This window comes from Tamandua tetradactyla, chromosome 7, assembly GCF_023851605.1.
Source record: "Tamandua tetradactyla isolate mTamTet1 chromosome 7, mTamTet1.pri, whole genome shotgun sequence".
NCBI classification, from domain to species: domain Eukaryota; kingdom Metazoa; phylum Chordata; class Mammalia; order Pilosa; family Myrmecophagidae; genus Tamandua; species Tamandua tetradactyla.
The window spans coordinates 159,262,608-159,278,086 of NC_135333.1; the positions used below are offsets into that span (position 1 = coordinate 159,262,608).

Sequence of the window (15,479 nt, forward strand, 5' to 3'; positions counted from 1 at the left end):
TTGAGGGCTTGACTTACGAAAAGGGGAGTCCCCAGTACTTGTGAGAATATCAGGAATTCTTGAGTGGGGAAGTTTAATTTTTCCACATTTTCCCCCAGTCCCTCAAGAGGCCTTTGCAAATATTTTAAATTTTCTTCTCAAAATACTCTGGGATGTCCAATATTGGAATTTTTGATACTATGTAAATCACTTGTTTGCTAACCACATATATTTTCCTGCAACATATTTGTTAAGTGTAACAACTAATCCAGGAGTCATAGGATTCTGCCACACAGGAAATAAAAAAAAAATAGAGTCTTTCACGAACATTGGCTGGAAGGGGGATCAAAAAACCAGAAAGAGAAAGTGTTCAGTTAATAAAGAGAAAAAAATGTTGGAAGGAAGAAGGTGAGATATAAATGGGTTATGAAGAGTATCTAAATTAAAGCTTGAATTTGCTAACTTTGAAACTGGGTTGATTTATTATTTAAGAGCAAGGTGTTTTGTTTTGTTTTACACAGTAAAATTGACTCCCCAAGTTCAGAATCTGCTAATAATGAAGAGATGAAACAGAAGCTGTTCTATGTCTTTCAAGCTAGGGTGAGATCTATGCAAACTCTGAGTAGAGGAAAATTTTTACCAAAATTAGAGGAATTCTTTTTATCAAAAGAAGAGAAGACTGCTCTGACAGTCCAATTGGGAACTAAAAGCACACAAACATATTCTACTTAACCATAAACCAGTGAGGAGGTAAACAAGAATTAGTTTAGGGAAGGCCATTAAGAAATGACCCTCTGGTCATGTCTATTAACTGGTGGTATTGGAAGTGCCATTTGTGGCAAATATAATTTGCTTTCTTCAAAGATTCATGCTTTCCTTCTTGAATGTGGTGTTGTTTCTGGGAGTTGACTACCAAACCAGTTGTTGCATCTGGGTGGCTCCTTGGAGTCCAATTCTTGCTAATAGAATGTGAGTGAAAGTGATGTTCCATTCTAGAGAAGTGGATAAGAAAGCTGCGAGCCTTCTCCATCTTCTCTTCTCCATCCACTGGTTGGAAACAAAAGACTCCCATGCCCTAAAGGATAGTGCAGCCATAAGACAGGAAGTGTCTGGGGCCCCTGACTCATTGCATGGAAGGCGACCCCTCTAAGACTTCCATTGAATTCTTGCCTGAGCAGAGCAGTAATTTCTCAATTTGGAAGCATTGTCCATTTTGACAGCTGTTATAACAGTGGGGGATCCCCTGCATGTTTAATTATTTTTCTTTGACTTTAGATTACCAGAAAAAAAAAAAGGTTACCTGGGACCATAAAGTTAGGTGATCAATTATTTTGGGATTTCTAGCAGAGCACAAATAAAAAGCTTTTAAAGTCCACCTGCTTTCTTACATAACAGTCTTTTTTTCCAACAACCTTGTTTGCTTACATGTTTCTCCCTAAACCTCATCTTTATTTTTAGTAACTTACAAAGTCTTCCAAATCTCTACTATAGACTGCAGGGTTTGACTTATCAACTAATTTTATCAGTTCTCATTTTCAAATTTTACATAAATTCACAAACTGATGGTCTTTTACTGCCTTAAGGCGAGCCTTGTTGAAAACCTTCAAAATTGCATGTCCTTGATAGACATTATGCTGGTAGGTTCTTCTTGGACTCCTTTATTATGTTCTCCCACCCCCTTTCTTGTCTGCTGCTCTCCCCTTATTTTCAACCTCTGATATCATATAGGCATTGCTCCCCATTTATTTTCCTGGCTAAAACACTGTGGTGTAATTTACACACACACACACACACACACACACACACACTTCCCATTTGTGGTAGGCACTTATCTTAATTATGATTTTTCCCATGTGAAGAACATTCAAGCGTCAGAGTTGTGAACAAATGTAATGTTCTGAGATCTCTTCAGTTTGAGATCTTTTCTTTCCTCTTCTTTTTAAAATTGCAATGTATACTTTTTATTTATTATATGATATGATGCTTAGTTAAAAAGAAAAAAGAAAAAATATAACAGAAGCTAAAAAGAATATAATAAATCAGACAGACTCACTGTTTACATTTTAGTGGGCTCTTTTCTCGCTTGTTTTAATTTGGTTTATTTTTAAATTTTTATAATGCAAAATAATATTTGCAAAAATGTAAACAATAAAGAAGGACAATGTTCTAGTTTGTTAGCTGCCTAAATGCAATACACCAGAAACAGGACAGCTTTTCTAAAGGGGAATTTAATAAGTTGCTAGTTTACAGGTCTAAGGCCGAGAAAATGTCCCAATTAAAACAAGTCTATAGAATTGTCCAATCTAAGGCATCCAGGGAGAGATGCCTTGGTTCAAGAAGGCTGACAAAGCTCAAGGTTTCTCTCTCAAGTGAGAAGACACATGGCAAATACAGTCAGGATTTCTCTCACATCTGGAAAGGCATGTGGCAAGTATGGCATCATCTGCTAGCTTTCTCTCCTGGCTTCCTTTTTCATGAACTTCCCTGGGAGGTGTTTTCCTTCTTTATTTCCAAAGGTTGCTAGCTGGTGGACTCTCTGCTTCTCGTGGCTATGTCATTCTTCTTTGCTCTTTCTGAATCTCTCACTTTCTCCAAAATGTTTCCTCTTTTATAAGATTCCAGTAAACTAATCAAGACCCACCTGGAATGGGTGGAGACCTGTCTCCACCTAATCCAGTTTAACAACCACTCTTGATTAAGTCACATCTCCAGGAGATGATCTAATTAGAGTTTCAAATGTACAGTACTGAATAGGGATTAGAAGAAATGGCTGCCTTTACAAAAGAAGATTGAGATGAAAACATGGCTTTTCTAGGGTACATACATCCTTTCAAACTGGCATAAACAATGCAATACAAAGAGAGAGTCTCCCTTCAATTCACCCAGCCTCACTACCCTGTGCAGAGAAAACACTATTTCTAGCTTAAAGTATGAACTCAAACTTGTCTCATATATGCCCATGTATATAATTTTAAACAAATTTTGGCTAAGAACATCTTTTTATTTATCTATATAGATACATATATATACAGAGAGAGGGGTGGGAAGGATTTTCTTATGTAATGGAAATCACTTCATATGGCTATTTCATAATTTATTAAATTATAACTTCTTGATAGGACAATGTGTTTAAATATTTTATGATTATAATTAACGGTGCTAAGGACATATTTGTATGTTTATCTTCACATCTTGGATTATCTCTTTAATATTGATTGGGAGAATTGGAATAGGTAGATCAAGGTGTACAGACTATTTCATAGCTTTTAATAATGTTAATTAGCCTCTATTTTAATAAACATATTACTAAAATAAAATATATGTCTTAAAGATTTCTTGATTTTATAAACCTCTATGTCAGGCAGCAGTGAAGAGAATTCCCTTCTTCATTCTGAGAGTCTTTCTACTAGAAAGCAATATGAAACAGAAATGTCACAGAACAGTGGTTCCCAACTTTGCTGTACATTGCAATCACCTAAAAATGCTGAGGGCTCCCACCCCCAGATATTCTGATTTAATTGGGAAGGGGTGCAATTTTAGCACTGGGTTTTTTTTTTTTTTTGCCATGGATGGGCTCTGGGAATTGGGTCTCCAGCATGGCAGGCAAAAATTTTGCCACCAAGCTGCCGTTGCCATCCTCAGCATTGGGATTTTGAAAAGCTCTTGAGTTGATGCTAATGTGCAACAAGGTTTGGAAACCACTGTCAGAGCATTACAGCTAGTTGGAAGATACCCAGATATAAGTGGCTAAGAGGTCAAGTGAAGGTCACTGGATAGATTTCTATGCTTCATATTTAGAAGGAAAAATACATACTCTGGTATGGAAACCTTGCTAATAGTATTCAATACTATTAGTTACCTTGACTCTCAAATAAAATAAATCCAACTGGAAAAACAGGATCAACCTAACCTAATACTGTAATACTCTCAAACATTAGATCTGTAAAAATATCTTTCCCCAGTGACTGCTGGAGTGTTTGGGAAAATGCCTCCCCTTTTTGCAAATTAATTTTTGTTTTGGCTGCAGCATTTGCTTGTTTAAGCAGTAATGACTTGATTTGGAAAGAGATAGCTTCCTGTATGGCCTGGATTAAGGAGAGCCATTTTTACTCCCGCCAGAAACTGTGTACAAATGTTAGCATCCAAACAGTGTATCCCATGACATTTTCTTAAACTCAAACAAGCAAGGTGACACACATGGCTTAAGGGCTAAAAGAAACATGAGAGCTGTAATGCAGAGGGTTATAGTCGGAAGTACTAAATTTCCCATGGGAATGCAAGGAAAGCTTCCTGTTCTTTGTAGAGTTGGCATATTATTGAAATACATTTGCCCACAGTTAATCCTCAAAGTAATTAAATGGAAGGAAGCGATTAAATCACCAAGCAAAAACTGATTGCTACATCTGAGGGATGTATCAGGCATAGTAAGGTTTTCATTGTTGATTTGGCATACACATTAGTTAAGGAAGCATTTCCCAGTTAATCTAGGCTACTAAATATATATATATTCAAATATATGAAAAGTGTTGAAATACATCTTTAGTAAACTAGTACATCTTTAGTTTGATTGACTAAGAACAGGAATTTTTTAAGGGGTAGATTCTTTGGTAGAATTATGATAACTATTTATTTGATATCATGCTCTGCTGGTTTAGGAAAGCAAAATTTTATTTCCCTCCAGTTTCTTAGGAAGTGAAAATTTGCTTAATTGAATTGAGTTGGGACTGGAATTCAAAGATCCTAACAAGTTATTGGTAAATTTTAATTTTACCAGGCCACTTCCATTTTTAGTGGACTCAGGAAACCTGGTCATTAATCTCATTAATTTTCTTGTTGTATAAACCTGTGGAAGTTCCTTCAGTTTTTTGAATGTCAATAAAATAAAACAGTCGGGTTGCATGCTTTTGAGGGTCCTTCTAGCTCTATGTCTCTGTGAAAAAAATAAAACACACCAAAAAAGCACACGTAAAATGCTTAAAATTCAAGATATCCTCAAAATAAATGAGTAGAAAACATAAAAGTGCCTTATAAAATCTGTCACATACATATCTCTAATCTTCACAAATTAAGATTATATATTCTTCAAAAACCTCATGTTTTGAGCAGAAATATAAAGCAATGTGAACTAGACTCTTCTAATGATATCCATTTTTCTATGTTTCTCTGCATTTTAAATTATTTCATGCATTGAAAATGCATCACATTTCCAAGATTAAATGCATTTAAATAAGGTGATTCTAAACAGCTTCCAAATATTGTCCTTTTATTTTAACAGTCTGTTTTTATATGTACTTGAAGACAGATGACCAAAATTAAATAATGAGTCTTGTCTTGGTGGCAAGAAGGAAAGTGCCTAGTCTTTCAAGAAGAATGCATTAGCTCTTTTAGGTCATCTACATATTGTTAGGATCAACTTTCTTTTAAGGCTGTAAAAGAAATTAGAATGGTTTTCTCAGTATAAAATGATCTGATTGTCCCATGGTTGGCTTTGCCATTTTTGTTGTGTTAACTGTTAAGGTAAATGGTTGTATCCTTGATTTGTCCATGGTGACCAGGGAGGTATGGGGACAGAATTACTAACCGGCTAGAGTGCTATTGGTTTTGTACGTACATATTTAATTTTAGGAAACATTAAGATACCACTATATTCTATGCTACATATCAGGGATACAGAGATCTGTCACTCCAAGTCCTTATTTTTTAGAAATTTGTGGTCAAAAGTTGGACTGGGGGACAAAAAGAAATATATTAACTATAATATAATATAATGTTTTATTTCACTTTGAATAGAAACAAATTGTTCTGGAATAATAGTATTTCAGTTTGCTAAAGCTGCCTGGATGCAACATACCAGAAATGAGTTAGCTTTTAACAATGGGGATTTATTAACCTGCAATTTGCTGTTCTTAGACCATAAAAATGTCTAAATTAAGGTATCAAAAGGATGATACCAGGACTCTGAAGACAGGTCGCTGACATCTGGAACACCTCTGTCACATGGGAAGGCACATGGTCTGCATTTGCTGCTCCTTTGCTCTGAGGTTCTAAGTCCAGTGGCTTTCTCTCTGAGCACCTGTGTGTTCTCTCTTAGCATCTCCAGGGCTATTCTCCTTCTGTGAGTTCTCTTATCCTCCTACAGGACTTTGGTAAAGGATTAAGACCCACTTTGAATTGGGTGGGTCACATCTCAATGGAAGCAATCTAATCCAAAGGTCCCACCCACCATAGGTTTTCCCCCACAGGAATGGATTAAAGAATATGGTCTTTTCTGGGGTTAAAAAACAGCTTCAAACCAGCACCAACAGGAAGAAGAAACTATTTCTGATTGAGGGAATGGGATAAGGTTGTGGACCATTTCACAGAAGGTATATGTAAGCAGCTACTTGAAGTTACAGGGTTTTTAATTATCAGAGCTGAGCAAAAGCAAAGTATGGTGTAAAAGTGAATGTCATTTCTGGGAAATGGTGAGCAGTCCCAGGACTGGGCCCCACTTGGGGTTGGTGAATGCGATGAATGGCAGGGTAGTGTGAGACAGAAAAGCACGTTGGAGCTAGATTTGGAAGTGCTTGGCCTTTGTTTTGACTAGAGTAAGTTGTACAGGCTCAGAGTGAGAATGTTTTGGCTATTTTAGCTGCCCTGAGGAGATGAAGGAAAGCAAAAATGAGTTGATTTTGAAGCAGATATAGAAAGAAATGGTGAAAGACGAGAGATTGTATGGGAATTCGGAGAGCCAAGTGTTTTGGATCTCAAATAGTGAGAGAGAGGATTGAGAAAGAATCTGAGTAGCAGAGGTCCAATAAGACTTCTCAGTTAAATAAGCAACTCAGCCTTGTAGTAAGCTCTGTTTAAGGAACTTTTTTTTATTTCACATAACCTCAAGATAGGTGTGTGAGCAAGAAGAACAAGATAGCAAGGTAGCAAACAAACAAACAAACAAGCAAAAGAACACCACAAAAGCAAAGAAATATGTAGGCTGGAAAATTATATGGGAGAAGAAGCATTGTATTGCTGGTAACTATAACTGGCCAGCGGCAGATATAGGTCAGAAGCCTACTAAGCTTATGAAGGAATTATAGTACCAATATTCCATGAGGCAATATGAAAAATTAAAGCTGTTGAATTTTCAAGCCTTAATATAAATGCTGGTTCCCAAAGTTTACCTTAGCAAGAAATGTCTATAAAGCTGAAAAATCCTCAAGGAGAGTGTGTTCCAAAAAGTTCATTTCAGATGTGAAAGATAATAGACAAGGAAGAATATTCCAGAACAAGTGGAGTTAGGGTCAATGGAGAGGAATAAGTGAGAGTTCTCAGAGAGTAGAATCAGTGTTTAATCTAGGAAGTTCACCCAGAAGAATTTTGAATGTCTGAATTCTGACTGACTGAATTCAGAATGACTGCTCTTTTGCCCCACTCTTTCCTTTCATAAATATGAATTTTCACTACAACCATCTCCTTCCTATTCTAGCATTCAGTGATTGGCTTTTTACTTTATAAATTGCTGGCTCATGAAAAGTCCTATCCAGACCTGAGAACTGCACATTACCCGGGAATCTTAGACTTTGAGCAGAAGAGAGTGATTGGATGGACTGGTGGGTTATTACCCCTAGGGAGAGAGTTAATGTGTGGGAGAACATCTGTGCTGGTTTGAAGCTATTATGTACCCAGAAAAGCCATTTCCTTTAATTCTCAGTCAATATTGCTGGGTGGAATCTTTTAAATTCCTTCTGTGGAGATATGAGCAACCCAATTGTGGGTGGTAATTTTTTATCAGATGCTTTCCATAGAGATGTGTCTCTACCCATTCAAGGTGTGGTTTCTTACTGGACTCCTTTAAGAGGGAACTATTTTCAAAAAAGCTTTAGGGCCACCAGAACCAAGAAAGTCCACACAGCCAGAGACCTTTGGAGATGAAGAAGGAAAATGCCCCTGGGGGAGCTTCATAAAACAAGAAGCTGGAAGAGAAAGCTAGCAGATGTCACCATGTGCCCTTCCAGCTGAGAGAGAAACTCCAAACTTCACTGGCGTTTCTTGAGTGAAGGTAACCTGTTGTTGGTGCCTTAATTTGGACATTTTCAGGGCGTTAGAACTGTAAACTTGCAAATTATTAAATCCCCCTTTTTAAAAGTCATTCCAATTCTGGTATATTGCATTCTGGCAGCTTTTACAAACTAATACAACATCCATTTGGTGACCAGAATGGGTAGAGAGCTTCAAAGACATTATGTTTTCACTGAAACCTATTTTTTGTCCTTCCTAGGTAAATAGACACTATTTGCCATTCTCCCTTGCAGTTAAGTGTGGCCATTTGACTGAATTATAGACAATGTAAGGTGAGCAGAAGTATTATATTTCACTTCCTGGTTCTTAACAATTTTTCACATGTTCCTCTTAACTAATTGCCCTCCCTTTTCCTCAAATTTGATGGCTGAATGAAAGGGACTCTGAGGGCTTAGAGAATATAGAGATAAAAATGGAAGAAGCCTGTATCGCTAAGAGATTGAATACAACAGTCCAGAAAATCCAATCTGCAGTGGATTAGATTTATAAGAGTAAGAAATACATTGCTACTGGGTAAAACTACTGAGATTTTAGTGTTTTTCGGTAATAGCAGAAGTTATCTTGATTAGTATGCAAGTCTAGAAGTAAAGAGTAGGGAAGTTGAGGGATTGCATGGCTAATGAACTAGGAAAACAGCTCACAGTATAGGAGGGAAATTATGCATAATAAACCTGTGACAGTTAATTCTGTGGGTTGGTCTCCTATTCCTTTGGGTTCCTCAAGTATCTGCATTCATTTGGCACAGTAGTTTGTAGTTGGACTCAGCTACAATTACTCATTGAAATTAGCTGGGTGTCTCTATTATTCTTTCATTCTCAAGGAAGCTAGATTGGGGCTTTCTAAAGCATGATGATCTCAGGCTTCCAACAGGGTGAGAAGAGGCTGCAGAGACTATTGAAGCCTCCCTTGAAAATAGTACAGTATCATTTCTGCTGCATTTTATTGGCCAAAGCTAATTAGACAGCCAAATCGGATTTGAGTGTCAGGGAAATAAACTCCACCTTTTTGATGAGAAGAGCTTCAACAATGTTGTGATTAATTTTTGTCTTCTAGAAACCATTATAGGAGTGCCTGGAATTTAATAGAGGTTTAATCACTAGTCGTTGAATATGTGCATGAATGAATAGTGTGAACAGAATTGGAGCTCTACAAAAGAAGGATCAAATTTGGCACAACTGCTATTGGGCATGGTGCTCTCATTTGCTAGCTGCCAGAATGTGATATAACAGAACCGGAATGGCTTTTCTAAAGGGGAATTTAATAAGTTGCTAGTTTACAGTTCTAAGGCTGAGAAAATGTCCTAATTAAAACAAGTCTATAGAAATGTCCAATCTAAGGCATCCAGGGAAAGATGTCTTGGTTCAAGAAGGCTGATGAAGTTCAAGGTTTCTCTCTCAAGTGGAAGGGTATATGGAGAACACAGTCGGAGTTTCTCTCTTATCTGGAAAGGCAATATGGTCAGGGTTCTTCTCTCATCTGGAAGGGCACATGGCGAACATGATGTCATCTGCTAGCTTCTTCTCCTGGCTTCCTGTTTCATGAAGCTCCCTAGGAGGCATTTTCCTTCTTCATCTCCAAAGGTCACTTGCTGGTGGACTCTGCTTCTCATGGCTATGTTGTTCTGCTTTGCTCTCTCTGAATCTCTTTCATTCTCCAAAATGTTTCCTCTTTTATAGGACTCCAGAAACTTCTCAAGATCCCCCAAATGGGTGGAGACATGCCTCTAGCTAATCCAGTTTAACAACCACTCTTGATTAAATCACATCTCCAGGGAGATGATCTAATTAAAGTTTCAAGCATTCAATACTGAATAAGGTTTAGAAGAAATGGCTGCCTTTACAAAATGGGATTAGGATTAAAACATGGCTTTTCTAGGGTCCGTACATCATTTCAAACCAGCACATATGGGAAAGGGAAACTACCAAGTGTAACTAAAAGAATTGCTGAACACACTGATGGTCTAGCTGAGCTTGAAAATCATAAATTTGTTTTAGAGACAATTTTCTTCAATTGTATTTTGTAGTTTTGCAGCTGGCCCTCAGAAAAAAATAGTTGGGTTGATCCAGGGTTAGCTACTGGCACTCTGCAAACCAGCCGGAGGAGGTCAAAGTTGCCCAACTTGGTTCTGTGCCTCTTCAGCTCTCTGCTCAGTCAGAAGTTGGTCACTACCAGTCCATGAAAACTTTGCATCCTAAATGTCCTTGCTCAATCTGGCCTACCATCTAGTGCTAATTGTTCATGTTGGATTCTAGAATTATTCAGTTGAGACTTATGTGGTTCAGGCCCAAAGTAAAGTACAGATAAATACACACATGCACACACAATTAGGACTTCCATTTGTGTTCCTTGAAAGACATAAATAATCCAATTTTTGAATTGTCTTTTTCTTCCTGCCACCCCACCCCCACCATTCTCTTTTAAACTGTTGTTGAAGCCTTTCATTTCTCACCCCCACCACTCCTTTCTCTCACTCCAGACCTGCAGGTCCCAGTTCTTATCCCTCCTCCTCCTCCTCACTTTACCTTTGGCTAGTCCCTCCATGCTCCTGACTCCCCAGCCCTTTCCTTCCATTCTACAACACAAAAGTGTAGGAATGAATCTGGCAGATTTAGGCTTGTCTCCAAAGGTAGGAGTAAGGGTGAGGACAGGAATGAGAAAACAAACTGACAATTACAGGGTCCTTTAGGAGTCTGAGAGAGGGCTAATGACTGTGACTATTTCTATCTACACATTTTTCTACATTTTTACTTGTCATATTAGTTTACCTTCCTTCATTGTATTTGATATTCTGGACCCAGTCTTGCTTCCCCTTGCCCAAGAACAGTTACCAATTTCCCTTGTTATGTGGCCTACAGCCAATTTCTTTCCCAAGCCACAAGAAACACATGGTTCCAACCATCTCCCTGTTTTCCTCATCAGCACCCCAGGGGAAAGAGCTATGGGGAAATAGTAAACTGAAGAATCAAGTTTGGTGATGGATATAAGACATGGAAGCACAGGAGGTCAAGGAATTAGAGACTTAGATGACTTCCCAGTGTGGGTAGTGGAATTGTTTATGATTGTTGTAGTTAGGTTCAGGTGTCAACTTGGCTAGGTGAAGGTGCCTATTTTTATTGCTGTGGACATGAGCCAATGGCATGTGAACTTCATCTATTGCTGATTACATCTGCAGTCAGCTTGGAGGTGTACCTGCTGCAATGAATGATGTTTGATTTAATTGGCTGGTGCTTAAATGAGAGAGTGCAACGTAACACAGCCCAAGCAGCTCAGCACGCCTCATCTCAGCACTTGCAGCTCAGACCAGGCCTTTGAAGATGCAGAAAGAAATCACCCTGGGAAAAGTTGGAATCTAGAGGCCTGGAGAGAAGACCAGCAGAGATCACCCTGTGCCTTCCCATGTAAGAAAGAACCTCAGTTGAAAGTTAACTGCCTTTCCTCTGAAGAATTATACATTTTTAACTAAATAAGTCCTCTTTTATTGAAAGCCAATCCATCTCTGGTATATTGCATTCCAGAGGCTAGCAAACTAGAACAAGGATGATTTCTGGAGTCTAGAGAAAGAGAAAATTAGGAACCAAATGCCAAAGTCAGCAGAAAATGTGGGTGGATGCACTGGATATTGTTAGACAGTACAGGGCAACGATAAGAAAGCAATCTCAGTGGATGGAAGGCTTTAAGGAAGTGATAAAGATGGTAGATCAGGGGCCTGGAAAGAGCTGTAGGAAGAATTGCAGGCTCTGCCTTCCTGATATGAGAAGTTGAGTGGATACTAGGGTGCAGCCCCCATGGGAGGATTAAAGGGAAGTGATAGAATTGTCAAAATATTAAAGTTGAAGTGGAAGCAATACTATGAATAAAATAATTTTCTCCTTAATTTTTAAGTCACCATTGGTTATAGCCAACTGCAGTGCTCCTCAGGAAATGTGCTATTTCTGAGGGCAGTCCTGGAAATCTGAGGTTGTACTTTCAGGTTCTAGATTTCAAGATAAGAGTAAGAGGATATATCTTCTCTTTGAAGTTAGTTGCCTCATTACTATTTTGTGATGCCAAAGTAAATCTTTTAGTTTAACTCCTTAGTTCATTCTTTTATCGAATAATTTTTGACCAGGAACAGAACTGGATGCTGGGGATATAAACATGAGTAAAATAACAATCCTGCCACTAATCTGCTCCTGTTTTGTTTTTGTTTTTTTTAAGGTAAAAAGCAATCACACAATTAAACATAAATTGTAAGTCTAATGATAGAGGTAAGCATGGGGTTCAAGGGGAACACAGAGGAAGAGCATCTAACTACAGCTGGAGGAAGGGGGTGGAGTCAGGAAGGACTTCAGAGGTAGGAGAGGTCTGAGCTGCATTTCAATATGAGTTCATGAGGTCACTGTGTGTGTGTGTGTGTGTGTGTGTGCGCGCGCGCGCACGCATGCATGCATATATGTGTGTGTTAAGGAGTGAGAAGGGACTGGGGCTGGGGGGCAAGAGTTACATTAATCAAAATCACTGTATTTTAACTCTGCTTTATTCTGGGTAGTCATAGCTTAAATTATTGAATCAAGTTTAACTTAATCGCCATGGTGATGAGACTTTCCATGCTTTTGTAAGAGGAGTGGAGCCAAGTCCATGTTCACATTTTGGCAACTAATCCCATGTAAACTGTACTGCCCCCAGACCTAACCCTCTCCAAAGCTAGCAAAGGAGGGCACCTGTGCTATTGATTTGATTTGATTACACTACAGCTCAAAAGAAATCAGAATCAACATATCTTTCTTTGGGCAGGCAGAATGTCTTTTCCCTTTTATTTATTTGAAAGGGTCTTTGTCCCTTAAATCTCAGGGCAGGCCAGTTTTAGAGTTATCTGATTATCATGTGAGTTATTTTTAAAATGATTCACAAACACAGAAATGATTAATTCACCTCTATTTTAATGCCAATGATACCATGGATAGTGAATGACAGCATGGTAGAGTAGATATTTTGGGGGGAAATTCAAGGCTCAAGTGGAGACTTGGCTGGTCATGATGCTCTGGTCAACTTGGCTTGCTAAGAAGAAAATTTATGTAACGTCCACTTATATTACCAGAGCTGCAAGATTGTTCTCCCCCTATTCAAACTTCCAGAATGCATTTTTTTTTCCTTGTAGTGGGTGGCTCTGCTTGTGCTGGGTTATTTATGGCTCCTGAAAATAGAGAACAGGAGATAGCAAACCTTTTATCTGATGTTCATTATAATTTGGACAATTGCAGAGTAGTTTCAGCTCTTGGTCTCCAACTTTTGGTGGGACACTAGAGTTACATTTGTGAGTTCACAGCTAGGTATCAGGAATAAAAGAGGGAAAGTGGATAAGGATTTGATAAGGACCAGTTTTTCAGTTGATGGTATTTTCATGTTTAAAGATAAGGAAAGATAAACCATTCAACTTTGTAAAGTGATATTTCATCCTCCACAGGCTTGGTGAGGTGGGGAGGAAAGAATTGCACTTGGAATTGACAGGGAGGCAAGGAATTTTAATGAAAAGACTAGGTACTTTCATCTTAGGCAAGTAAGGGTTAAGGCAGTTCTGCCCACTAGAACCAGTTACAGTAATCATTTCCTTTGGGACCTAAAAAAAAAATGACTTTTGACATTAACTATTCTGAGTGCTAGCTTCAGGGAAGAACCATAATAATTTTGGGTAAGCAAGGAAAAAGCTGTAACATGCATAATTTGATAACTTTATAGGTTTCACTGAAATGTATAATATTTATTCCATAAGTCAATCAACATTTATTGGGTATCCACTGTCTACTTTCTGTTAGGGGCAGAGGATAGAGTGGTGAATAAGAAGGATAAAGTATCTATTCTCATGAAAATCTGAACCCAGCAGGGAGACAGATAGCACTTCAATAGTGAGCTAATAGCTATTATGATATGTACTATAAAGGATAAATATGGGGAGATGGGACATGACCAATGGGTAATGGAAAAGTAGTAAAGGGTTGGGGTGGGATGAGGGGCCAGACTCCCCAAGTATGTGCAAAGACTCTGGGGTAAGAATAGATTTAGCCTTTTAGGGGAAGTTGAATGAAGACTTATATGGCTGCAGAAAAGAAAGCAAGGGGGGATGTAGAGCAATGTGTATTTGCAGAGATAAACAGGGATTAAATTATGCTGGGCATTATGGACATGAGAGAAAGAAAGTCAAGCCATTGAAAGATTTTAAGCATGGAAGAAATTTGATAAGCAGTGTGACAATGGAATTTTAATAAAACATACTATTATTGAGGTAATTTTCCTTCAGGTTTTTTTCCTATGGAAGATACCCTTTTCAATTAAATTTTTACTTTAATTTGCATTGTAGATAATGAAGAAGATAATTCAAGTTTTGAAGGATCTCGTTTTCTTAAGTTGAAGTAATTGTGGTGGATAAGAATTTACAATGAGCACATCTTCTGCTGGATTTAGCTGCCTGCCTACCAGGAATTAGATGTGGCAGATCTCTTCTCAGTGACTGAATTCCAAATAACAGAAATGCAACCAGAGAAGGTTTTAAATAAACAAAGTGGTAGCTGTGGCAAAACAGGTGAATGTCAAAATTTGCCTACAATTACTTACAAAAAGAATTAACATATACCATAGAGTTTCTCCATTCTAAAGGAAAAGTATGATTTCTGAGGTCTTATTTGGTGGTTAGATGATGCTATCTGGATATCTTATTGATCCAAATGCAGATAAGGACTCAAATGTCATTGAATAAGCAGGTCCCAGGCAAAGAGCCTTCATTCTAGATTAAACAGACAGTCCAAACTCTTTCATATATGAAGGGCTCTCCAGGATGTGTTGTTCCAGCTGGTCGTAACCTCAAACCAGATTTTCTAGGACAATTTTGTTATAAAATATTGTTGCCTTTTAGTACTGTGACACTTTTAACACAACCATGTTGAGCCAATTTTGGTTTAACAAATATAGCTATTATGTCTAGTGCCATCAGGAATTCTCCTTTCCTGCCTGCTGTCACAACCTAGAATTTCCTCTTCTTTTTCTATCTCATCCTGAAAACCTGAACTGAAATCCCTAGAATCCCATTCCACGAGTTAAAGGTCCAATGCAACCTGCCTCTTTTTTTTTTTCTCATTAAAGAAGACTCTTTCTTTAGTCTTCCAGTCCCTCTAACTCCAGCTTTACAAATTCGTGCATGATTATGATTGTGCTTAAAGGGTCAAAAAGAAAAAAAGATGAGGTTCATAATTGGAGGTATTTCTACCTGACCAATTTAACATTACTACTAGTTAAATGTTTTAGAAAATGTCCATCATGCTGTGAAACTAATTTTGGGACACAAAGGAAGAGGAAAAGCTGTTAATCTTTGTTTTATTTTTGTGATGTTCTAAGGAAAAGATGCCAAAGGTAAGGAGCCATAGGCTGGGCATTCCCTAAGGCATTAGGAAGAAAATGATGACAGTGATCAT

General features: G+C 38.0%; 1 long non-coding RNA gene across 1 annotated transcript; it reads left to right on the top strand.

The window, feature by feature from the left end:
- The first annotated feature begins 11,335 nt into the window (after nucleotides 1–11,335).
- Nucleotides 11,336–14,593, top strand: LOC143690278 (uncharacterized). Its single transcript, XR_013179099.1, has 2 exons — nucleotides 11,336–11,435; nucleotides 14,372–14,593. It is a non-coding gene; the product is annotated as an uncharacterized LOC143690278 (long non-coding RNA).
- The last annotated feature ends 886 nt before the right edge of the window (nucleotides 14,594–15,479 follow it).